The sequence below is a fragment of the Protopterus annectens genome, chromosome 1.part0 (genome assembly GCF_019279795.1).
Source record: "Protopterus annectens isolate FY-2018-M chromosome 1.part0, PAN1.0, whole genome shotgun sequence".
NCBI lineage: Eukaryota > Metazoa > Chordata > Ceratodontiformes > Protopteridae > Protopterus > Protopterus annectens.
The window spans coordinates 559,020,238-559,045,917 of NC_056725.1; the positions used below are offsets into that span (position 1 = coordinate 559,020,238).

General features: G+C 43.4%; 1 protein-coding gene across 3 annotated transcripts in view; it reads right to left on the reverse strand.

The window, feature by feature from the left end:
• The window catches only part of USH2A (usherin), a 625,599-nt gene that overhangs the window by 277,014 nt on the left and 322,905 nt on the right, over positions 1 to 25,680 (reverse strand). The gene's annotated exons all lie outside the window — the stretch shown is intronic.

Sequence of the window (25,680 nt, forward strand, 5' to 3'; positions counted from 1 at the left end):
AATATTTTTATTTGCTCCAGAGTGACATTTGCAACCAAAGAAAAATATACATCAGTTGTATTTGTCACTACAATGTGGAAAGTTGACTGGACACAGTTAACTTACCTTTCAGTAAAATGTGTATGAAAATTCCAGTGTCATTTACATTTTGAGGCAACTGGTAGAAAATAAAACAAAAACAGCGGATCAGCTTGTTTTGCTACTGCAAGGTGAACTGTGACATAGGCTTGGCAGAAAATGAGGGGGCAGAATGAGAAAGGCAAGGATGATGGGACCAATGCTGGAGCAGAACAACAGTGAGTTTTATAAGTAGGGGATGCACCAATCAGCAAAAGAAGGGTAGCTATATATGGATGGTGCACCTCCTGGCATGACACCACAGATGAAGGTTGCAGACACCAGTTATGGGATGGTGGAAAGGGAGCAGGCAGATGCTTGTACTCTAGCAGAGAACATCATTATTTAGAGGAGAGGCAGGAAATGGGATACTAAATACTCACAGGCTAAGAGTGAAGGTATCCCTAGAATTGAACTACTTGAAGGAAACTGGAAAGTCATCAGCAGAATCTGGTCAAATACACCACACTAAGGGCAAAGAAAAACAACTACGCCTACTGAATGGCAAAGTGGAAGGCAGGCATGTTTCCATAACTGCTAATCTTTGGGAGGGGGATGATGACTGAAGTTTATGCTCACTAGCAGGAAGGATGTGTGAAGAGCTTTGATCAAGGTCAGGACATGGCAATGGGTGGTTGTTGCATGCATCAGGTGGAGATCTGTGCACTAGTAAGAAAGCTGTAGTGCATATTCTCTTCTAACAGAGTAATGAAGGAGGGGCTGTATTCAATGATTTTAGGAAGTACTCTGCCACACCCTTCACTAAAATGGAGGTGTCTGTTAACTGCATAACTTTACTCACTGCATATACGTAACAGCATATTTGATAGCAGTGATGAGGTATTTGTGAACTATAATGCCCCTGATATAGGGATTGCACAAGGTGTAAACTATTCATGATTTTCAGCCACAGTCTTTTACTGAAGTATCATTGTTTGGTATAGTGTTATGCAATATCATGTAATAATTTTATAACGTGTTTGCATTAAGCAATAAAAGCAGATAAGCCTGCAGCAGAAAAACTCCCTTGACTATACCTGTGACTTTGATAATACATACCATGTAAGATACATAAAGATGATGCAGATGACATACGCTGTGATGCCATTATATTTTTCAAACTTCTTCTGGAGAAGGATGCTGATCTCTAATGCAGATCAGACAAACATTACCATGGCCTAGAGACAACACTACTACTACAAGATGTATAAATATTTAGTCTTAGCTTTATACATCACCTAGAAAACCATGATTATGTTTTCCCCTTACTGTGTTAATAAATTGAAGCCATTTACAATTTCCTTGTACTGTTCACTGGTAATTCTAATCATTTATCTCATATATGTATCCCTGCTTGATGTTCTATTGCCATACACACTAAGCACTTTATTGCATTTATAAGATAAATATATCACCTGACTGCTGAATGCATTTGCACTATGGCTACCTTTTGTAAAGCATATGTGGATATAACAAAAGATGACAGGACAGAATCACTGGGTTTAACAAAATGTTTTCACTCCATTTGTCATTACTTATGGGGTTAATTACTGAATTCAAAACTATTTGGTTGCCTGTTCCATTTTTGCTCAATTTATCATCATCAGCTCCTTAAATTATGCTTCTGTTCATTTACTAACTGATTCCATACCTGAAGAAAATGTCATCTGAAAAAACTGCACATTCAGATAACAATAGATGTCAGTTACTACCTACTGTGAAGTCTGTTCCTATTTCCATTTGCTTTAAGAACGGCTGTTCCCCAGTCAAGCCCTCTAAATCTATTAAAGTCAAAACCTGAAAATAAAAACATCAAGGCACACATTCAAATTCATCTCTAGACTACAGAATCATAGAACATGCATCCAATCTATTGGGATTAACAGATCTAGATAAATAAATATGCCCATCTCACCATCAGTTAACCTTTGAAATTAACCATAGTTTTAAGGATGAGCCTCTAGCACATCAGAAGAAATCAAAGAGAAATCAAAGTTGGCTAAAAAGATGAATTATGCAATGAAGCATGCAGACATCAGCATTCTACAGTTGTGTTACAAGCTACTATTAATGAACTACTCGTCTCTTCCTTTCATTAAAACTGCATTTAGTTTTGTATACATGTGCAACGCATGGAAGAACAATACTCTATGCAAAGAATGGTGAGAATAATTACAATATTTGTTGAAGTGTTGGACTAAATGAAAACTGCCATTTAGAGGCCCTGTAACGCCATAATTGAAAAATGTTTAAGAAGACATTGCAATATAATATGATCAATAGGATGCTCCACATATCAAGAATTTCCTAAAAAAATAAGGAAGTGCAAAGATGAATAATCCCTTCCAATAAATCAAGCATATTAAAATAAAACAGTTCTAACGTAGCAATGACAAAAGACTAAAATCTGACAAGTGCAATTATGCCTCTGTATTGGTAACAACACAATTCAAAAGCAATTTGCAAATTATGAAGCACCTCTGGTTGTAGATTTAACAGTTACTGACATCAAACCCTGTGACGACTCAGCTATATGGTCAATAAAATCCCATAAACTGGTAGGTACGAACGGGACCTTTTCCGTATACTCATAGCTTTGGTGAATTTTTGCCATAGATTTTCTACTGTTGACACTAACTAATGAACTAATGCAATGAACACATGCATTGCATATGCTTACAACTAGCTCAGCAGATAATTTTACATGAAAAGCTGAACCACAAAATAACCCTGGACAAAAATTTAGAAAGTGTAGCAGTTCATCCTTCACAGAAGATGGTATAAGAAATGCATGAAACCCAGACATGCATCTCAGGAAACTAAGTAAATATGACGGCTGTTGAGTAGGTTACATTTTGAATGAGGAACCAAAAGTATGGAAGCATTCATGCAGTTACCCATCACCATGGCCAGAATCAGTTTTGTGCCCAATGATGTTACTTATTTTGTCACTGGGAAACTGGCACATGCAATCCCTTATATAATCTTCCAGAAAATAGGAAACCTTAGGCCGAGTTGTGGGCAGAACCATAACACAAACAGAAGGACTGCAGAAGGACAATATAACTGTATAATATTTCCACGCTCCAACGCATATTCCTTGACTTTCCTTGGAGGGTAGCAAAGTTTATTAGTGAAATGCACTCATTTCAATTGCTCTTTCTAGTGAGGCAGATGTAAATAAATACATAAAATAAAGTATATGCTTAAAATGAAACCTTATTTAAGACTCTGGTGTTCATTTAACAGCAAAGAAATTAGGTTTTGACGGAGTACAAATTTATGAAAATTATATTTTATAAAGGAAGAATCTTACTTTAGACTAGATATGGGGGCACATTGTGAACTAACTCCCAGTCACTTGATTGACAATAGTTGTCTCATACTGTCTACGAATTGCCTGATGCTCCCAGAAAATGCATTCTTTTTTGACATGGCCTTAGACATCCATGACAGGTGTTAAGTAGCTAAACTCTCACAAGCAGCCCTACCCTGTCAGCACACACATGGATGTGCTTCCACTCTCCCTCAGACACACACCTAATGTACTACATATGCTGACATTCTAAAGACTATACTTTCAGCTGCATCTCAAGAAGCCATAAGACCAATGAAACCAGAACCTCTTCCAGCAAACAAACTTATGCAGAACCCCTTTAAAAACAGTATATTAAATGTAAAGAATCAGCATACCATGGCAGTGGACAGAGTTTAATCTCCATATAGCAAACATTACAGTCTGGTACCTCACAAAGTACAGCTGTGTACACTTACCATAAATGTAGATGTTCGAGTGTATTCACTGTTGCAGTCATCATATTTGGGTTATACCTGCCAGGGTAGCCCTCGGCCGGCCCGAATACCAGAGACTTAGTATTTCTGCGTCAGTTGCTGTCGCTTGAGAACTGACGTCAGGTCGTCAGTAGTATAAAGTAAGGCAGCCAACGCCATTACATCAGTCTTACATCAGAAGGATTTGCACGAGTGCTGGTCGGCCACTATCTGAGTTTCGTCTACCGAACTGAAGTTGAAGTCTTCTAAAGCTAAGTACCCCATTGGAGATCCTTTTTTCTTGCACTAACTGATGTCAGAAAAAGTTAATAATTATCTCGCCTGTGGAAAGCAAATACCACACCGAGACTTCAACTCTTACTGCATCACTTGTTTAGGCCCAGACCACGACGTCCCTTGTTGTCAATTTATGCTTTGTTCAACACCAGAACTATCCATCATCGAGCCCTTATTGTAGCCAGTTTTTTTTCGTTTACAGTCCTCAAATTCCAATATGGCTTCAGCAAGCCATCCGACAGCTGATCTTCCTAAAACACATAAAGATAAAGACAGAGACAGACCACACAGGTCCAACCCTACTGACGACACTTCCGTTAAGCTAGTCGTGAGTTCTCCAGTACTCAGTGAGGTGCTTTCGCAGCCCCTGATGCCCGCTTCTGTTGATTCGCAGACCGATACTGAGACCCTTTCGGAGTCCGGTATGCTGCAAAACTCTTCTTCGACTAAGGATCCTGTGGTTGTCTCTACCTTGGATGGGTTCAGAGCCGCTGAGCAGGCACCGGCTTCCGAGGAATTAATTCACACTACTGAATCTCGACACAAACCGATGTCTTCTTTCTAAAACTACAGAGTTTCTTAGGCCCAGGGTATGAACCACACCCAAGAAACCGACAACCCACTCTCAGGCGCCTGCTACCTTGCCTCAGTCTCAAATGCTTAAAATGGCAGAAGACCTTATCATGCTGATCAGGGGAAGCCAAGCTACCCCCTCCAAAAGGAAAAGAGATCTGTCCCCTGTAGTTTTGTCTGAATAAGAGTACGAGTCAGATGAATCTGATGCATTTGAATATGAAGACATGCAACCGCTCTCATAGGTTCATAGGTACGTACTAGGCTATTGGCCCTAGGGCCTATATAAGCCTATCCAGAAAGGTACCCTGGCTTTTGCCACCCAAGAAAATTATTTTCCTGGGCCCCTGTCGAGCAGAGCCACAGAAGTAATCCCCGAGGTGAATTTCCTATCGCCCATCCAATCATCAAGATTTTTCTTGAAGAGTGCTAATGAAGAGCTTTGTTTGATACAGATAGGTAGTTTGTTCCAGAGTATGGGAAGTCTCTGGGAAAGGAATCTATCCCTCCAGCATGTTCTGTTTATTGTGGTGACAAGGTTTAGGTCCCTAGAGCGTGTAGCTCGGAGGGATTGGGATTTCTTTAAGTGGAGCATTTCCAACAGCTCTGGGTTTGACATAGCTTTGTATGTTAGGCAGAGATCGCCTCTGAATAGGCGATATACGACGTTGTAAAGCTGGAGTTTTTTGAGATGGTCTGCATAGGGCATCTGTTTGAGGCCGGTAATCCTCTTTGTGAGATATTTCTGCAGCCTTTCCAGTTGTTGTTGGTGTCTTGTGAGGTACATACCAAAAGGGGCGTTGTATTCTATAATGGGTCTAATGAGTGATGAGTAGAGGGGAACAATGACCTTTTTTTTCCCGGATAAGAAACCTTTTGTGATGAGGTGTGCCACGTAGAAGGATTTCCTGACTACTGTGGCGATGTGATTATCAAAGGAGAGACTACTCTCCACCTGTGTCCCAAGGTCTCATCACACTTTCGATGTTAAGTAGACTACCGCCTATGTGGTAGTTCATGGATACAGAGTTTTTACCAAAAGGGATGACAATGCACTTTTTGGCATTGAGCTTGAGGCCATGACTTTGACACCAGGCATCTGTCTCAGTGAGGCCCTTTTGTAGGATGTCCACATCGTTAGGAGTTTTGATTATGGCTCCTAGTTTGCAGTCATCTGCGAACATCGTTAGCCAAAGACCTTCTGTGTTAGCCTGTACTTCAGAGAAGTATATACCAAACAGGAGAGGACCCAGGACTGAACCCTGTGGTACTCCACTTGTCACTGGTCTGAAGTCAGATTTGGAGTCTGCGACTTTCACAGTGTGAGTTCTGTCAGTGAGCCAGTTGGCAACCCATCTTGTGACATAGGGATTTATACCTAGTTTAGTGAGTTTATCTATAATTCCAGAGTGGGAGATGGTGTTGAAAGCCTTGGAGAGATCTAGATAGGCTGTGTGAACCACCTTACCCTCATCTACGACTTTGGTGACCGCTTCAAAGAAGTCTGTCAGGATTAGGAGATATTATCTGCCTTTTACAAAGAGCTGGGTGGGGTCCAGAGTTTGGAGATTACCAATGTCACTGTTTATAAGTTCCATGATGATACATTGCATAGCCTTGCATGACTTATGAGAATTCTGATGCAGAGGATTCCAGTCCTTCAGCCTCTCCTCCAGAGGATTTTTCCTTTGGGGAAACCCTGCATACTTTAAGGGAGCATTTCCAATGAGAGAGTCAGGACTACCCTCAGTTTAAAAAGAGACTCAGGGAATTCCTAGATCTTCCACAACACAGACCCTTGGTCATCCCCCAGTCCTGGATGTTGTGAAGGATGTTTTCCTCTAATACAGCTTGACTCCTGACACCCTTCCTCCTGCTCCCAGAAAAGCAGACAGGTACTATAGAGTCCCTGTCACTCATATATCTTTTTAAAAATCCTACAGCTGACCCTGATTTCATTTCTCAAGGGCCAAACGGGATTAAAGCAACCTCTGCTAAGAATCCCACCCCCTCAGACAGGGATTCCTAAGCATTGGACAGATGGGGTGAAAAAGTATACACCTCAGCTACTCTTGCTATCAGGGCACTAAATTGTCAGTTCCATATGCTGAAATTTCAGCAACAAACCATGGAACTCCTTAAACAAAAAATGTCTTCCTTTCCTGCTTGGGCAGAATCTAAAGATTTACAAGAGTTAATGCATTCTGCAAGTCAAGTAACTAAACACACCTTGCACTGTGGTTTTGATGCCCTAGAAGCTTCTTGCAGGGCAGCAGTCACTGGATCTGTCATTAGAAGGCATGCATGGCTTAAGGAATAGCCCCTGCCAGACCATGTAAAATTGTTGGATGCCCCCTTGCACAAAGATAATTTATTTGGCACTAAGGCAGAATAGGTCTTAAAAAAGATGGAAGAAAAAGCAAAATCTATGCAAACAGGTTCAGCAGGCATTGTCCCTCCAAACACTGGTCCTTTCCTGCTTCCAGTAACCCGGCCCAGGCTAGGCCTCGTGGAAGAAGACCCCCCAGACAGCAGCCTCAGGGAATGCAGAGATCTAAGCAATGGACTACCTCCACTTCTAAATCAGGGAGTCCTAAGCTATCCCCTTATGGTAAGAACTCACAATGACTCACCTCCTCCACCCCCTCCCTCTGCCCACCGTCACTTACCCCTAGGAGGAAAACTCTCCTTTCACTCAAGCACCTGGGCCTCCATTACCAAGGACCACTGAGTTCTGAACATTGTGTCTCAGGGATACAAACTTTTCTTCCACACCCTTCCAACCCCGATCTACCACCAAATAAGTGGGCAGAGGCTCAAAAGCAAATCATTTCCCCGCTCTCTATGAGGGCAGTAGAGCACGTTCCTGCGGAACAGACAGGCCAAGGTTTCTACTGTAGACTTTTTCTGGTGCCCCATCCTCAATCTATCCATTCTAAACACATTCCTGGTGATCCCAAAATTCAAAATGCTCACCCTCCAACAGCTGCTATCCATGCTCTCCAAGGACACTTGGCTAGCCACCCTGGATCTAAAAGAGGCTTACCTCCAGATTCCTATCAAGCAATCATGCAGGAAATATCTCTGCTTCAGGGCAGGATCTCAACACTTTCAGTTCTCTGTACTTCCCTTTGGCTTATCTACTACTCCCAGAGTTTTCACAAAATGTCTGGCTCTGGCCAGTGCCTTTTGCAGACAATGAAATATTCAGATTTACCCATACCTAGACGACTGCCTTATTCAGGCAGACAGCCAGGAAAAGCTGCTCAAGCACCTGGCCTTTGTAAAGACCCTACTAATCTCCATAGGGTACACGATCAATGAAAAGAAATCCAAACAGGTACCCACCTAAAGGATAATCTTCCTGGGAGCAAGTGTGGACACAGCATCCCAGATGGCATACCTTACTCCAGAAAAACTAATTTTCCTGACAGCCTGCTTCTCTCAACTAGCCACCAGGCCACAGCTAACTGCAAGGAAGATCCTGCAAGCTCTGGGGTTCATGGCATCTTGCATACTACTCATCCCATATGCCAGACTGCATATGAGGAAAAGTACAGTTTTGTACCTACCATAAATGTAGATGTCCGAACTGGATAGCATCTGCAGTCATAACAACTGGGTTGTCCTGTCGTCAGGCAGCCCTTCAGTCGGCCGGATTCCAAAGTCCGGGTCCGGCTTCGGCTGATGTCGCACTTCACCCGACGTCATCTCTGTTGGTCTTCGGGTATAAAAGCATCAGCCGACGCCATTTTCCTCAGTGTTTCTTGCCCCAGATGCCAGTTGCCCTCATGGAAGGCTAAAATTTGGATAAATGCCAATGTTTCCAAAAGGATAGAAGGAAAACACCAAAAGTAAGCATGTATGTACATATATACAAACAAATACACCATAAGAGACTCCCCCCCACTAGCTAGCTATTAGGAGGGTAAACACCCTAGGAGTACCACAGAGGGGAAGGAGGGAGGGTAATCCTGACTGCAGATGCTATCCAGTTTGGACATCTACATTTATGGTAGGTACAAAACTGTACTATGTCCTTCATGGATGCATCTGCAGTCATAACAACTGGGTAGAATACCATAGCCAACAAGGGGAGGAGGATAAAACTAGATTATGGTGTGTTTAGGATCCCTTGCAGTACAGCAGTGGCAAACCCTGCTCGGGATCTGGAATATAGAGGCAAATTATAATGCTTGGCAAATGTATGCACGGAGGTCCAAGTAGCCGCCTCAATAATGTCTTTGGTTGCCACTCCTCGTAAGAAGGCTGTGGTAGTGGCTGTTGCCCTTGTAGAATGAGGTCTTATGTTCTGTGGAATTGGTTTTCCATGGAAGGAGTAACAGAATCGTATGCAATTTCCTATCCATTTGGAGATTGTCTGTTTGGAAATAGCTTTTCCTTCCCTTCCTGTTGCATAGGCTACAAAAGTTGGTCAGTCTTTCTGCTACTTTTAGTTCTGTCCAAATAGTAGCGTAGCTGTCTATGTACATCCAAGGTATGCAATATTCTTTCCCCTCTGTTTTGTGGGTTGGGAAAGAAGGTAGGTAGGTGGATTGCCTGGTTTAAAGTCACTCTGGATACCACCTTAGGCATAAATGTAGGATTAGTTCTCATAGACACTCTATCTTGGTGGAAGATTAGGAAGGGTTGCACTGCCATTAAGGCCTGTAGTTCTGAAACCCTCCTTGCTGAAGTAATTGCCAGTAGGAAAGCAGTTTTCCATGACAGGTGTTGTAGGTCTGCTGTTGCTGCTGGTTCAAAGGGTGATAGTGTCAATTTTTCTAGCACAAAGTTTAGGTCCCAAGCTGGTAATGGTGGTTTCCTTGGAGGTTTTACATTCTTGATTCCTCTGAGGAACTGCCTGAGCAAAGGGTGAGAAAAACAGGTGGATCAAAGCTGTATTCTGCTGAAATAGCTGATGCATGTATCTTGATGGAGGAGTAGGACAGGCCTGAATGAAGAAGTTCGCTAGGTACTCCAGAATGTTAGGCATATCTATGTTTGACACATCTTTTCCTCTTTCGTACTCCAAATGACAAACCTTTTCCATTTTCCAGCATAGTTTCTTCTTGTTGAAGGTCTGCGTGCTTCAAGAATAATGTCTCTAACTCTTTGGGAAAGTTCTGGATTAGCTGCTGCTATGTGATGTTCCATGCAGTCAGTTGCAACGTTTTAGGTTTGGATGTATGATGCTGTAGTTGTTCTGAGTTAACATCAAAGGCATCAGGGTATTGGCCACATATTGTTCCGAGACATGCTCCTCAGCAGTGGGTACCAGTGTTGTCTTGGCCAGTTTGGAGCTATCAGGATTATCCTTGGACGTTCTTCCTTGATTTTTAGTAATACCTTGTGTATCAAGGGAAGAGGTGGGAATGCATATGCTGTTAGGCCTTTCCAGCTGAAGGAGAGCGAATCCACTTTCCATGCTAGTGGGTGGAATGTCCTTGTGCAGAATTTTTTGAGCTGGTGATTGGTAGGTGATGCAAATAGATCTACCTGAGGCATTCCCCATTTCTTTGAGATGGTCTTGAAGATGTCCGGGTACAGCTTCCATTCGTGGGCATCCGATGTGGTTCTGCTTAATATGTCTGCTAGAGTATTCTCCTTTCCCGGTACAAATATTGCCTGTAACTGGATGTTGTAGCTGAGTGCCAGGGTCCACAGCTCCAAAGTCATTCTGCATAGAGGGTATGAATGAGTGCCTCCCTGTTTGTTGATGTACCACATGACTGTGGTGTTGTCTGTCCTTATCATCAACTGGCCCTCTTTGAGAAATGGTCTGAACTTTTGGATTGCCAGTTTTACTGCCAGCATTTCTTTTAGGTTGATGTGCAGGTGAAGTTGATCCTGTGTCCACAATCCTTGCATGCATTTGTCCAGCATGTGGGCCCCCCATCCTAGGTCTGAAGCGTCTGTTGTGATGGTCTGGCTTGCTTGACATCTGCGAAAGGGTAGCCCTGGGTTTGACTGGCATGCCTGAGCCCACCATAGGAACTCCTGTTTTAAGCATGGAATTAATGGGATTTCTGTTTCTAGGCTGTGTCTGTGTTGGGACCATAAATTCTTTAGGTACCACTGTAGTTTTCTCATATGTAGTCTGGCAAATGGAACCAAGATTATGCATGATGCCATGAAGCCCAAGGCCTGCAGTACTTTTCTTGCTGTTAACTTGTTCAGTTTTGTTAGTGCCAAGAAGTAAAGAGGGAGTTCTTTTTGTTTTTCTGTAGTTAGGAATGCCATCTGTTTTACTGTGTCCAATTCCGCGCCCAAGAATATCCTTGTTTGGGATGGTATCAGCCTTGACTTTTGTAGATTGACTGTGTATCCCAGTGCTTGCAGCAAGTAAATGACCCTTTGTAAATCTGTTGTCAGCTTGCTTTTGTTGTCCCCTTGTAGCAGGCAGTCGTCTAGGTATGGGTAAATTTGAATTCCCTGTAGTCTGCAATGGGCGATTACTGATGCCAGGCATTTTGTGAATACTCTGGGCGCAGTAGATAAGCCAAAGGGCAATGCTGAGAATTGATAGTGCTCTGATCCTGCAAGAAATCTGAGGTATCTTCTGCAGATTGGTCGAATGGGGACGTGCAGGTATGCCTCCTTGAGATCTAGAGTTACCAGCCAACACTCCTTGCCCAGCATGGGAAGAAGTTGCTGTAGGGTCAGCATTTTGAATTTTGGGACAATGATGTATGTATTTAAGGCGGACAGGTCGAGAATTGGTCTCCAACTTTTTTCCTTTCTTGGAACTAGGAATAGTCTGGAGTAGAACCCCTTTTCCTTGCTCTGCTGTTGGCACTTTTTCCACAGCTCTCATGTTTGCTAACTGCATTATCTGTTGTAGAGCCTCTGTTTTTTGATTTGGAGGTAGATTTGGCATTCCTCTTTGACTGGTAAAGTGTGGAAGTGGAACCGGTAACCTTGATCTATGGTTTGTAAAATCCACTTGTCTTTTGTTATATAGTGCCAGTTCTTTGAAAATAAGGTTAATTTTCCGCCTAGAGGAGCTGCTATTTGTTCCCTGGTAGGCGGATTTAGGATTAAGTCACTGTGGTTGAGTTGATGTAGTGGCAGAGGTTGTGTCTGTGCCTCTGTTGTTACCTTGCCACTGTCGTCCTCTGTAGGCACCTCCCCTGGATTGGTTTCTGCCTCTGGAACGTCTATTCCTGCCCCTTTGAGATCTTGTGGAGTCAGGAAAGGACCAATTTTTAGCAGGCCAGTTCCTGCTAAACCTTGGGGGCTGAACCTGCAAGAAATCTTTACCCGTTTGAACAGATTTTGCCTTTTCTTCCATTTTCTTCATAACCTGCTGGGCAGGTGTACCAAACAAACTTGTCTTATCCATAGGAGCATCTAGCAACTTAGCTTTAACATGATCCGGTAGAGCTTGCTCCTTTAGCCATGCATGCCTTCTTATCACTGTGCCAGTCATGGCTGATCTAAATGAAGCCTCCAGTGCATCATAGCCACATTTTAAGGAATGGTTACTAACCTGTTGTATGTTATTTACCATTTCTAATACATATTTCTTATCAATAGATTCATCAGTGGTTAGTTTTTTAGTTAACTGATCAAGCATAAACTCTTGGTATTGTATCATGTGAAACTGACAATTTAAAGCTCTAGCTGAAAGAGTAGCTGAAGTGTAGACCTTTTTGCCCCATCTGTCTAATGACCTTGCTTCCCTTTCTGAAGGAATAGGGTTTTTTGCTATGGTCGCGGCTACTGCCTTGGGACCCTGGGATATAGTTTCGGGGTCTGCAAGTGGGGCCTTGTAAAGGTGGTGATGAGTGTCTGGCACCCTGTAAAATCTGTCTGGTTTGGCAGGGGCTGGAGGTAAAGAATCTGGTGCGGAGCAGACATTATTAAAAGCATCATCCACCACAGAGAGAACAGGAGGTATAGCTAAGGGCCTGTGCTGTGGAAGGTGCAGAAAGGTCCTAAGTCTTTTTCTGGAGTCTGAAAAATCCTGTTGCTGCCATTGGAACTGCTCTCGCATGGCATGTAAGGTTTCCCCAAAGGAGAATTCTTCTGGTGGGGAAGCAGCTGGAATGGATTCTTCAGCATCAGAGTCTTCAAAATTGGAGAAAGGAGCCTCTGGCTGATCAGTTATGTCTGATTCATCGGCAGACTCATCAGAGGACACTGGCTCAGGGGGCTCTGCCCTAGGTCTCTTCTCTGGGGCTGAGAGGCCCTGTCTGGGTGAGATTGAGATCCTCTAATTAATGAAATTAAATCTTCTGCCAGAGTAAGCATTTGAGAACTAGAGGATGGCCTGGTTGTAGGGGTTTAACAGGCACTGTTTTAGTAGTCTTTGCTGCTTTAGCCCTGGCGAAGGCCTTAATGGACATGGCTGCTGGAGGCCTAGCAGCACCACGTGCTGGGGTAGAGACATCCAAGGGAATGGTGTCTGATAAGTCAGTGGCAACCACCCTAGTGGATAAAAATTCTGAGGCCGCTTCAAGAGTGGTAGCAGGGGCCTCAGTTGTAGAGATAGATTCAGCTGTACTTTGATCAGTTTTCTCGGTTTCGCCGAAACCGAGACACTCGCGTTTGCTTAACCATGGTTTCGGCCGAAACCGCGGACCGAAAGTGTCGGTCTTTATCTTTGCGTTTTGGCAGATTGGGTTGTCGGAGGATCCGACGGCATAATGTACGCAAAATCAGAACCGAAAACTGTTCAGCAAACTCCGACCGACGCCTAAGCGTCGTCGGTTGAACGGGCACAGGCCGAACAGGCTGCTACGTCGTGGGCTGGGCCTAAACAAGGCAGACAATAAGAGTGGAAATCTTTATGAGGTATTTGTTTCCCACAGGTTAAACAATTATTAACTTTTTCTGACATCGGCTGAGGCAAGAAAGAGTCCCCAGCGGGGTACTTAGCTTTAGAAGTCTTCGAAGTAGTATTCGGTAGAAGTAATCTCTGGATCCGACCGACCGGCACTTGTGAACAGCTTCTGCTTCGGGCGCCACGCGGCAAGAAAGACGGAGGAAAATGGCGTCGGCTGATGCTTTTATACCCGAAGACCAACAGAGATGACGTCGGGTGAAGTGCGACATCAGCCGAAGCCGGACCCGGACTTTGGAATCCGTCCGACTGAAGGGCTGCCTGACGACAGGACAACCCAGTTGTTATGACTGCAGATGCATCCATGAAGGACATCTTCAATGGTACCTAAAGGGCCTTTGGTGTCAACACTCTCAAGGCCTGGTATCTCTTCTACCTGTAATTCCTTGCCTCAGAAAAGATTTTCTTTGGTGGGCAACAGCATGCTCCCACAACAAGGGAATGCCTTTCACCCCACCCCCCACCACCCAGACCCTCACCACAGACGCATTAGACTACGCTTGGGGTGCACACCTGGCTGGCAGGTGCATGCAGGGCAAATGGAGCCCACAGAAAGTCCCTCTGCACATCAATCAAAAAGAGATGATGGCTGTACAGCACGCCTTGATAGTTTTCAAGCCCCTTCTCTCTCCAGGGGCTCTCCTAATCAAAACAGACAACACCACTGTGATGTGGTACATCAACAAGCAGGGAGGGACTCACTCCTACCCTCTATGCAGGCTGCCCATGACCCTTTGGCACACAGCCTCTGCCATGCAACTACACCTGTTAGCACAATTCCTACCAGGCTTTCTCAACTCTCTGGCAGACCAATTAAGCAGAAATCTTCTAGACCCACAAGTGGCAACTAAACAGAAGTACCTTCACCCTAATAACTCAGAAATGGGGAACCCCAAAGGTCGACCTCTTTGCCTACCACACCAACCATCAGCTCAGCAAATTCTACACCAGGGAGCATCACTGCATGGCTTGGAAAGTGGATTCCCTGTCCTTCCCCTGGGTCAATCTATCGGTCTATGCCTTTCCTCCCTACCTCTCATACCTACGGTACTGCTCAAAATAAGGGAGGAAAAACCAAGGACCATTCTTATAGCTCCAGACTGGCCCCGGCAGAAATCACAGTAACTGGAGATTCCATTGTGCATAAAAAAAACATTTACTTCATGGACTTTGTAAAAACATTTGTTAAATCTCAGCAGTCTCACAAAATGAAATATGTGACTCATTCAGAAGCATTCATGAGCCTGCTGATACTTGCATCATTTCTGAAACATGGATTAAAGATCAAAAAATCAGTATAACAAATCTGAAAGCATAGCACCTTTCACTGTTGCAGGTATGTTAAGATAGGTAAAGTACAGTTGTGTACACTTACCATAAATGTAGATGTTCAAGTGTATTCACTGTTGCAGTCATTACATTTGGGTAATCTGCTGGCAGGTTGCCCTCAGTCGGCCTGATTAACAAAGTCTTGGGTCCTACGTCGGTTGCTGTCCCTTCTTCCATGACGGCAGGTCGTCAGGTGTATAAAACATGCAGCCGACGTCATTACATCAGTTTTTCTTGCCCCAGATGTCAGGTGCCCCCCTAATGGGGAGCAAATAAACACAAAAATACAAAAGTATACCTCCAACCAAAAGCAAATACACCAAAAAGGCTTTTAAGCATAGTAAAGGAAAGTAGAGGCATAGCCAGAAGAAACTAGGGGGCTGGAGGGAGGGTAACCAGGACTGCAACAGTGAATTTTACTCGAACATCTACATTTATGGTAAGTGTACACAACTGTACTATATTCTTTATGTTTCACTGTTGCAGTCATTACATTTGGGTAGATTCCCAAAGCTATGGTTGGGAGGAGGAGTTTATACAGCATTAGGGCCAGCTGTAAGGCCCTGCAAGACAGCAGTGGCAAAGCCAGCTCTGGATTTAGAGAAAATTGGTAAATGATAATGCTTGGTGAAAATATGTACAGAACTCCAGGTAGCAGCTTCTAGGATATCCCTGGTAGGGACACCTCTGAGAAAGGCTGCAGAAATAGATGCAGCCCTGGTGGAGTGAGATCTGATTCCCGGGGGATAGGTTTTCCATGGTGCTTATAGCAGAAATGAATGCAATGGCTTATCTATTTAGAAATGGTTTGTTTTGAAATAGCCTTCCCCTCTGCCCCTGCAGCAAATGCTACCAGCAATTGTTCACATTCTCTTCGAGATTTGGTCCTGTCCAAGTAGAATCTTAGTTGTCTGTGCACATCCAAGGAATGCAGAATCCGTTCCCCTTTGTCCTGTGGATTGGGAAAAAAGGTTGGCAAATGAATGGACTGATTAAGAGCCACACTGGAAACCACCCTGGGCATGAAGGATGGATTGGTCCTGAGAGATACCCTGTCTGCATGAAAGATGATGAAAGGCTCCACTGCCATAAGGCCTGTAATTCAGATATCCTTCTAGCTGAAGTGATTGCTAAAAGGAAGGCTGTTTTCCAAGAAAGAAATTTTAAGTCTGCAGTAGCAGCTGGCTCGAAAGGAGGTAGAGTGAGTTTCTCCAAAACAAAGTTAAGGTCCCAGGCAGGGGTAGGAGCTCTCCTGGGTGGTCTCAAGTTTTTTTGCTCCTCTAAGGTACTGCTTGAGCAGAGGATGAGAGAAGAGGGGTGGTTCTGTGTTATAGTGAGCTGAAATAGCTGAGGAGTGGATTTTAATGGAGGAAAAAGACAGGCCCTTGTGAAGCATCTCAATTAAGTATTGCAAAATCTGAGGTAAATTGGGCGCTGCTGTGCTCATCCCTAAAGACTGGTTCCAGGCACAGAATCTTTTCCATTTGTCAGAATAGGATTTTCTAGTACTAGGTCTCCTCGCCTCCAAGACAACATCCATCACAGGTCTGCTGAGAGATGATAAGGGTGAATTTAAGTGATTAGCCAGGCTGCAAGGTTCAATGGTGGAAGCTGAGGGTGCAGAATTTGGTTCTCCTGCTGAGACAACAGGGAAGGGGTCTGAGGCAGGTGCCATGGAGATATTTGTGACACACTGCGGAGGAGGGGGTACCAGTGTTGGCGCGGCCAGTCTGCAGCAATCAAAATCATCCTTGGTTTGTCCTGTTTGACTTTTAGTAAAACTTTGGAGAGCAGAGGAAGAGGGGTAAAAGTGTAGACTGATAGGTTGTTCCAGCTGAAGGACAGAGCATCCACTTTCCAGGCTTGTTTGTGGGGAGTCCTTGTGCAAAACTTGTCCAACTGGTAGTTCTGGGGGGGAGGCAAATAGATCGATGTCTGGGCTCCCCATTCACTTGTCAACATGTTGAAAATCTGTGGTTCCAGTTTCCACTCGTGTGGGTCCATGAGGTTTCTGCTTAGTCTGTCTGCCAGTGTATTCAATTTTCCTGGCAGGAATAGAGCTTGTAGATTCACTTGGTAGCTCAAGGCTGTGTTCCACAATGTCATGGCTAGTCTGCAGAGGGGGTAGGAATGTGTACCCCACTGCTTGTTTATGTACCACATAACCGTGGTGTTGTCTGTCTTTACCATTAATTGTCCTGGAAGAATGTAGTCCTTGAAGGCTGTCGAAGCATTCTGTCCAACTAACATTTCTTTTTGATTGATACATAGGTCCATTTGATTTGGGTTCCAGTTGCCCTGAATAAACTTCCCTGCCAGGTGAGCCCCCCCATGCATAGTCTGATGCATCTGTAGTTAGAGTTTGGGTGGCGGGGAGTAGTGTGAATGGTAATCCCTTGTTTTGGTGGCAGGCTTCTGCCAACCATAGGAACTCCAGGCCTAGGCAAGGTATGATAGGAATCACTGTTTCCAGGCTGTGACAATGTTGACTCCATAGTCTTTTTATATACCACTGTAGTTTGCTCATATGCAGTCTTGCATATGGAATTAGGAGAATGCAGGAGGCCATGAACCCCAAGGCTTGCAGTATTTGTCTTGCAGATAGCAGGGTTTTTGTGGTCACTTGTTTGAAGTAAGTTACCAAATGACTTTGCTTCTCTGGCATGAGGAAAGCCATCTAGGCAGTTGTATTCAAGCTTGCACTCAGGAATGTAATCTGTTGACAGGGTATCAGTTGTGATTTATTTTCATTTATGGTGTACCCCAGACAAGTTAGAACTCTTTTTACAAATGCCAGATGAAAGTACGCCCTGGTTTTCTGCCTGAATTAGACAATCGTCCAGGTATGGATATATTTTAATATTTCTTTGCCTGCAAAATGCAATAACTGGAGCCAGGCACTTTGTGAATACCCTGGGTGCAGTAGACAAGCCAAAGGGCAGTGCAGAGAACTGATAATGCAAATAGCCTGATTTGAAGTGTAGGTATCTTCTGCAAGATTCCCTGATTGGGATGTGCAGGTATGCTTCTTTTAAATCTAGAGTTGCCAACCAGGCGTCTTTGCCTAGCATAGGAAGTAACTGGTGAAGAGTCAGCATCTTGAATTTTGGAATCTCCAGAAAGGTGCTTAGAGCAGACAGGTCCAGGATCAGATGCCATGATTTGTCTTTTCTGGGTACCAGAAAAAGCCTGGAATAGAAACCTTGTCCCTCTTCCTCTTCTGGCACCAGTTGAATAGTCCCCATGCTTAAGAGGGAAAGTACTTGTTTTTGAGCCTCTGCCCACTGATTCGGGGGCAGGTCTGGCCACCCGTTTGGTGTTGGCAATGTGTGGAAATGAAATCTGTATCCCTGGGACACTATATTTAAAACCCATTTGTCCTGGGTTATGACTTCCCAGCTCTTTGCATGACGAGCAATCTTTCCCCCCAAAGGGGCGGTCAAAAGGTAAGCGCTTGGTAATTTTAAAAGGAAGTCATTGAGACTGTTTACTATAGGAGGGTGTCTTGTTTTTTCCAGATTTGAAAGTGGAGCCCCCCCCCCCCCAATGCTTAGTTCTGAGAGTCCCCTGGGACCGAAACCTGGGGTTTTTGCTGTGTCTGGGTATGGCTTGAGAGGATCTAGAAGGGGCTGGAAAGGACCAATTCTTAGTAGGCCAATGCCTACTAAATCTTGGAGGTTGCATTTGTAAAAAAATCTTTAACAGTTTGCATAGATTTTGCTTTATCTTCCATCTTTTGTAGAACTTCTTCAGTCTTAATGCCAAACAGGCGGTCCTGATTTAAAAGAGCATCCAACAGTTTAGATTTAACATGATCAGACAAAGATTGCTCCTTAAGCCAAGCATGCCTTCTAAACACAGACCCAGTAACAGCAGCCCTGCAGAAGGCCTCTAAAGACTCAAAACCACACTGCAAAGTATATTTTCCAACTTGTTCAGCAGAATGCATTAAATCCTGTAAATCTTTATTTTCCACACAGTCAGGAATCAACATAATTTTCTGTTTAAGCAGTCCAATAATATGCTGTTAATATTTTAACATATGAAATTGGCAGTTTAATGCTTTGATTGCCAAGGGTGCAGAAGTATAAACCTTTTTACCCCATCTATCCAGTGCCCTGGAGTCTCTATCAGAAGGGGTAGGATTTTTTAGCAGTAGAAGCCTTAATGCCCTTGGACCCCTGAGAAATGGTTTCTGGATCTGCAACAGGATTTTTGAAAAGGAACTTGTGGGACTCAGGAACCCTGTAGTATCTGTCAGGTTTAGTAGGAGCCGGAGGCAGGGAATCAGGGACCAAACTGGATTCCGAGAACACATCAACAATGTCTAGTACAGGAGGTATAGCCAAAGGCCTATCCTGAGGTAGAAGAAGGAAATCCCTAAGCCTCTTTTTTGAATCAGAAAATTCCTGACTTTCCCAGTGGAAATGCTCCCTTAAAGTATATAAAGTTTCCCCAAAAGAAAAATCCTCAGGAGGGGAGGGGAGGCAGAGGGAATGGAATCCTCTACATCGGAATCCTCATAAGTAGGTATGGACAAATCCAGATCATTAGAAGAGTCAGAAGAAACAGAATCCTGATCAGAAGATTCATAATCAAGCTCAGCCCTAGGCCCCTTAGAGGGGGTGGGGTTGACTACCCCTGATTAGAGTAATTAGATCTTCAGCCATTTTGATCATTTGTTTTTAGGCATAGGGGCCTGAACATGTGGCCTGGGCATCGGTTTTTTAGATATAGATCAAGATTTAGGCCTTAGTAATGAAGGCGGTGTCAATTTAATATGCAAGTCTGTAGGCCTGAATACACCCTCAGAAGCCGGTGCCTGCACAGTGGCTCCGGACCCATCCAAGGTAGAGACATCTGCGGGTTCCATAGGTGAAGCATCTCGTGGCATACCGGACGCTGAATGGGTCACAGTAGAGGCCTGCGAATGAGAAGTAGCGGGTATCAGGGACTGCAAAAGCACCTCACTGAGTACCGGCGAACTGGAGACTGGTTTAGGAGAAGCGTCGGCGGCAGTTTTGGACATTGGCGGCCTGTCTATGTCTTTATCTTTGCATTTTTTTTCAGAATCCCGGTAGTCGGATGGCTAACCGACGACATTTCTGGAAAATTAAACCGAGAACCGAAATATTTAGAGGCAAAAATGTACCGACGACGGAGAGTGCGCTGATTAAATAAAGCACAAAATCGACAGCAAAGTACGTCGTGGTCAGGGCCTAGGCAAGGAATACAGTACGAATGAAAATCTTTATGAGGTATTTGCTTTCCACAAGTAATGCAATTATTAACTTTTACTGACATCGGTAAGAAGCAAGCAAAAGTTTCCCCAACGGGGTACTTAGCTTTAAGTTGAAGACTTCGGTTCTGAAACTCGAAAATGAAAATTTCAGGAGTCGGCTGACCGGCACTTGTGAACTGCTTCTGCTTCGGGCACCGTACGGCAAGAAAGACTGATGTAATGACGTCAGCTGCATGTTTTATACCCCTGATGACCTGATGTCATGGAAGAAGGGACAGCAACCAACGTAGGACCCAAGACTTTGTTAATCAGGCCGACCCAAATGTAATGACTGCAACAGTGAAACAAGAAGAACATTGGTGTCTCACTCTTTATAAAAGAACACATGAAGCCTGAAGCCAAGAAAAAACTCAGGGCTAGAAACTGATCATGTAATAATTAATATAAGTGATCTAAAATATGATTTACAGGACTTTACAGTACATCAACCATGCCCCTGCAAAAGATGAGGCTTTCTGATCAATGAAAATACAGTCTTTAGGGGGCATTTTAAGTAGTCAAGCTTCAAATGGCTAAAATATTCAACATCAAATAAATATGCACAAATATTGAATGACTAAGTGAATTAAAGCAATTCAGAACAAACACAGCAAAATCTAAATACATATGGCAATATCTTAGATACCATACTTACGAATCTAAGATCTTCCTACTTCCTATCCCCAACTATAGCTTCTGCAATTATTACAGATCATGATACTGTCAATTTTAATCTAGGAGAAATACCATGCTCCGTCAGAAATAAATCATCTTTCCTAAGCTTTACCATTAAAATGGATGGAATAATGTGTATACTTCATCAGAACGGGATGTCATCCTCATCTTTACAGTTAGGTCTGTTCTGGATATTGTCATGAATTCAAGGATATTATTAACTCCTACATTAAAAATGCATATTGGTTAGATATAAATTTCCAGGTAAAGTCATCACTCCATTAAAAGTCGCAAAAATGTGACTGTAACAGGTTAACTGACCCTGCCTGGAATTGCCTTATTAAGGTGGGTATAATAAAAGTTAACAGCTTGAGACAGCCATATGAGGATTGTCTGCTTTGATGCAGGTTGTCTCTTTTTCTTACCTTCATAAGAAATAAATGACTGATCAGGATTCTAAAACTTGTTGTTCTGTCCACATAATATCTGAATTCTTTGTGAATATCCAGAGTATGAAGGATCCTTACTCCCTTGTTTTTAGGTTCTGGAAAAAAGACATGGAGAGGGACAACTTGGCTCAAATAAACTTGGATACCACTTTAGGCATAAAGGAAGGATTATTTTTTCTAAAATATAATTAAAATACCAAGGAGGAGCCACAGGTTTTCCAAGAGGCTTGTTATGTAACTCCCCCTTCAAAAACATTTTTGCATAGAATTGGGAGGATCCATGGGCAGACATGATGAAATGGCTGAATAATGAACTTTGACAGAGGAGTAAAAAAGACAATTGGATAATAATTCACAGAAATATTGTAATTACAGAGAAACATTAATCTTGTTCTTAATCTTGGCACCAACTAGAAAATCTTTTCCATTTGCAAATATATGATTTCCTAGTAGCAGGTTTTCTTCATTTAATACCAGCTGCATGTCCTCAGAAAATAGGTGCCTAAAACATTTAAAAATTTTATTATCCAGTCAGTCAACTGAAGCTGTTATGAGATGAGATGAATCAAACACCCCCTGTCCTGTGTGTAAGTAGGTCCAGACTGTGAGGAAGTTTGTGGTAATTCTCCTGAGCCATTTCAGAAAAACACTGTTGCCTGGGTCAGAGGTTAGGGATTTACCACAATGACCTTTGCAGAACCCTTCTGAATCTTCAGAATGGGCTTGGGTATCAGTGCACTGGGTAGAAAACCATACAGGAACATTCCTGTCCAAGGAAAACAGAATGCTTTTGTTATCCAGGACTTCTTGCATGGATCCTGGAGTAGAATTACAGCAACTGATTGCTGTGACTAGAAGCAAAGAGATCTACCTGAGTTGTTCCCCACAGCTGGATCAGTTCCTGGAAGACAGTGCAGTTCTGTAAAATCTTATCATAATGGTAGATATATTCACTGTTGCAGTATTCATTACAATAGGGATCCCTTGCCAAGGGCTGCCCGATGTTGGCCAGTATACCAAAGCCTTTACGTTGCTTTAAGGTATACTGTACATCACACGCATGCTCCTTGCATAGCGTATGGCATAAAGGTGATGTCCGGGCATACCATCCTCAGAACTGAGAGCCCCGTTAGGAACAGCAGTCCAAGGAATAGAAACGTAATCAGTACATCCAGAAGAGAAATGGACCAGGGGGCAGAGGGAGAGAGTGAACACTGCAACAGTGAAGAGAAGGACATCTACCATTATGGTAAGATTTTACTCAACTGTACTATGTCCTTATATTTCACTGCTGCAGTATTCATTACAATAGGGAGAATGCCAAAGCTCAGGAAGAAACTTGGGAGGAGGAAAGACCAGCAAAGCCTCTAGGAATCTATGAAAAATGGCCCTAACAAAACCAACTCTAGCTCTGGGGATTCCAACCAACTTGTAGTGCTTGGTAAATGTATACACAGAAGTCCATGTAGCTGCCTCAATAACTGAGTTAGTATCCAAAACCACGAAAAAAGCACCAGAAAAAGCCATATCTCTAGTAGAATAAGCCTTAACTGAACTAGGAAGGCTCTTACCATGAAAGGAAAGCAAAAAGAAATAGCTTTAGAAATCCAAGAAGAAATAGTTTCCTTGGATACAAATAATCCTAAGGACCTAGGATGAAAGGAAACAAAGTACTGATCAGATTTCTTAATAGTCTTAATCTTATCAAATAAAATCTGAGTTGTCTATGCACATCCAATGTGTGCAGCACCTTCTCACTGATAGATTTCAGAGAAGGAAAAAAGTGCACAAATGAATAGACTGATTAAGGGACAACTCATTCATCACCTTGGGCATAAAAGAAGGATTAGTACACAAGGACACCCTGTCCTTATGAAACACCAAAAAAGAAGGACAAGCCATAATGGCTTGAAGCTCAGATATGCATTTGGCAGAAGTAATGGCTGACAAAAGTGCAGTCTTACAAGAGCAGTGCTGCAAGGAAGCTGAAGCTGCAAGCTGAAAAGGATCCTGAGTCAATTTTTCCAAAACAAAATGAAAGCTCCCAGGGAGGAGGAACAGGCTTCCTGGGAGGCCTTATAAGGAATTGTTCAGCTTCAAATCTAGAAGCTAAAGGAGGAAATAAAGGCAGACAAGCAGAGATAGCTGATAAGTGACCCTTAACAGAAAAATAAGTCAACCCAGCATTGAGCAATTCACACAGATAAGAGAGAACCAAAGGAACATCCACAGAATGTGGATCCAAGTTACGAGAAAGACACCAAATAAAACCCTCTTCCATTTGGATGAATAGGATTTCCTCACTTCCTGCAGGACCCTAAGCATGTACTCAGAAAAATGATGTCTGTGGAATCAAAATCCTAACAACCATTATGTCAGTTGAAGACTGGACAGGTGGGGATGGATGAGAGATCCCTTGTCTTGTGTGAGTAGATTCACCCTGTGAGGTAACCTGTGATGATTGTCCTTGGCTAAATGCAGAAGAGGAGGGAACCAATGCTGCCTCTGCCAAAAGGGAGTCATCAACAAGATTTTGGGAGCATCTTAAAGAAACATCCCCTTCCAAGAAAATGATAGGGCGTCCACCTTCAAAACCAGAGGACCTGGGACTCTGGCACAAAATAGTGAAAGTTGTCTGTTCAGAAGGGAGACAAAATATCCATTTGAGGAATACCCCACTGGTGGACAATGTCCAGAACACATCCCTGTGAAACATCTATTCATGGGATTGAGTTAAGGACCTATTCAGAGTGTCTGCCACAATGTTTTGAACTGAGGGAATGTAAACGTCCTGAAGAGTCACTTGATACTGGATACCAAAATCTCACACTAGGAGTGCCAACTGGCAAAGAAAATAAGATCTTGTTTCCCCATTTGTTTACATACCACATCACTGTGGAACTGTCTGCAAATACCTTGAGAGGTCCTGGGGAGAAAAGAGGATGAAAAAACCTGAAGAGCCAGCAGTAGGGCTCTCATCTTTTTGACATTGCTGTGCTCATTCTGTTGAAGAGGCAACCACATCCCCTGCACCTTTAGGGAGACAAAAGCTGTTCCCCATCCCATGTCTGAAGCATCTGTGAACAACTGCTGTGAGGGAAGAGGGATATGAAAAGGGAGCCCTGGACTTAGAGACAACTGCTAGATCCACCTGTGAAGTTCCTTCTTGAGTCAAAGTAGAAGAGGAACTACAAATTCGATGGGATAAGCATGTTGAAGCCAAACTGACTTCAGAAACCACTGAAAATTTCTCATGTCGAGTTTAGCCAGAGGGAGCATAGGGGTGGTAGATGCCATGAACCCTAGAGGTCTCAGAAATTCCCCGGATGTTACAGAGGCCAGAAGAAGAAGAGTTTGAAAGAAGGAAATGAGTGTTAAAGCCTTGGGAGGAGGCAGGAATGCCAGCATAGGCACGGTCTGTATCCTGCACCCTAAAATAACAAATGGTATTGAGAAGGAGTCAGAAAAGACTTTTTGAAGTTTATTGTGAACCCCAGGCTTTGCAGAACAGAAACAGCAAAATGAAGACTTTGCAACAGTACCTCTGAAGAGGATGTCCAAAATAGAAGGTCATCCGAGTAAGGAAATACTTGGATCCCCTAAATACTGCAAAAAGCAATCACTGGAGCGAGGTATTTGGTGAATACCCTTGGGGCAGTAGAATGGCCAAAGGGCAAAGCAGAGAATTGACAATGCCAGGAAGCAACAGAGAAACATACAAACTTCATGAAAAGGGGATGAATTGGAAAATGGAGATAAGCATCCTTGAGATCCAGAGATAACATATAAGCCTAAGGAAGCAGAAGGGGGAACAAAGTCTGAAGGGACAACATATGAAAAGAGGGCACCTTCAGAAAAGTGCTTAGATGAGAGTGCCCTCTCTCTTGGTTACTAGAAACCCACACCCCCTTTGAGACACAGGAACGTCTTTAATAGTACCCTGAGTCAAAAGTTTCCAAAGCACCTCTGGAAAGAATAACAGTCGTTCCTGAGGGGGCTAAGGCATACCCATTAAAGGGGGAAGGGATTTCCAGACCATGAAATACCCCTGGTGAATAATGGACAGGAACCAGGAATCCTGAGTAATCTGTAGCCAAGCAGGAAGAGAGAGAGGTGAAGAGAAACAGGAAAGTGGGTGGGAATAATAGGATAGTCCGACAGCACCTGGTTTATCTGGAAAAGAAGACTTCTGAGGCACAGAAGTCTGAGTAGCCTTAGCAGGAGAAGCCAGCTTGCCACCCTTTTCACCCTTAGGAGTAGGGTGAGATTGCCTGTGAACAAAGACTGGCTTATTGGGGTAGTTTCTTTGCAATTTAGGCACAGAAGAAACAAACACATGT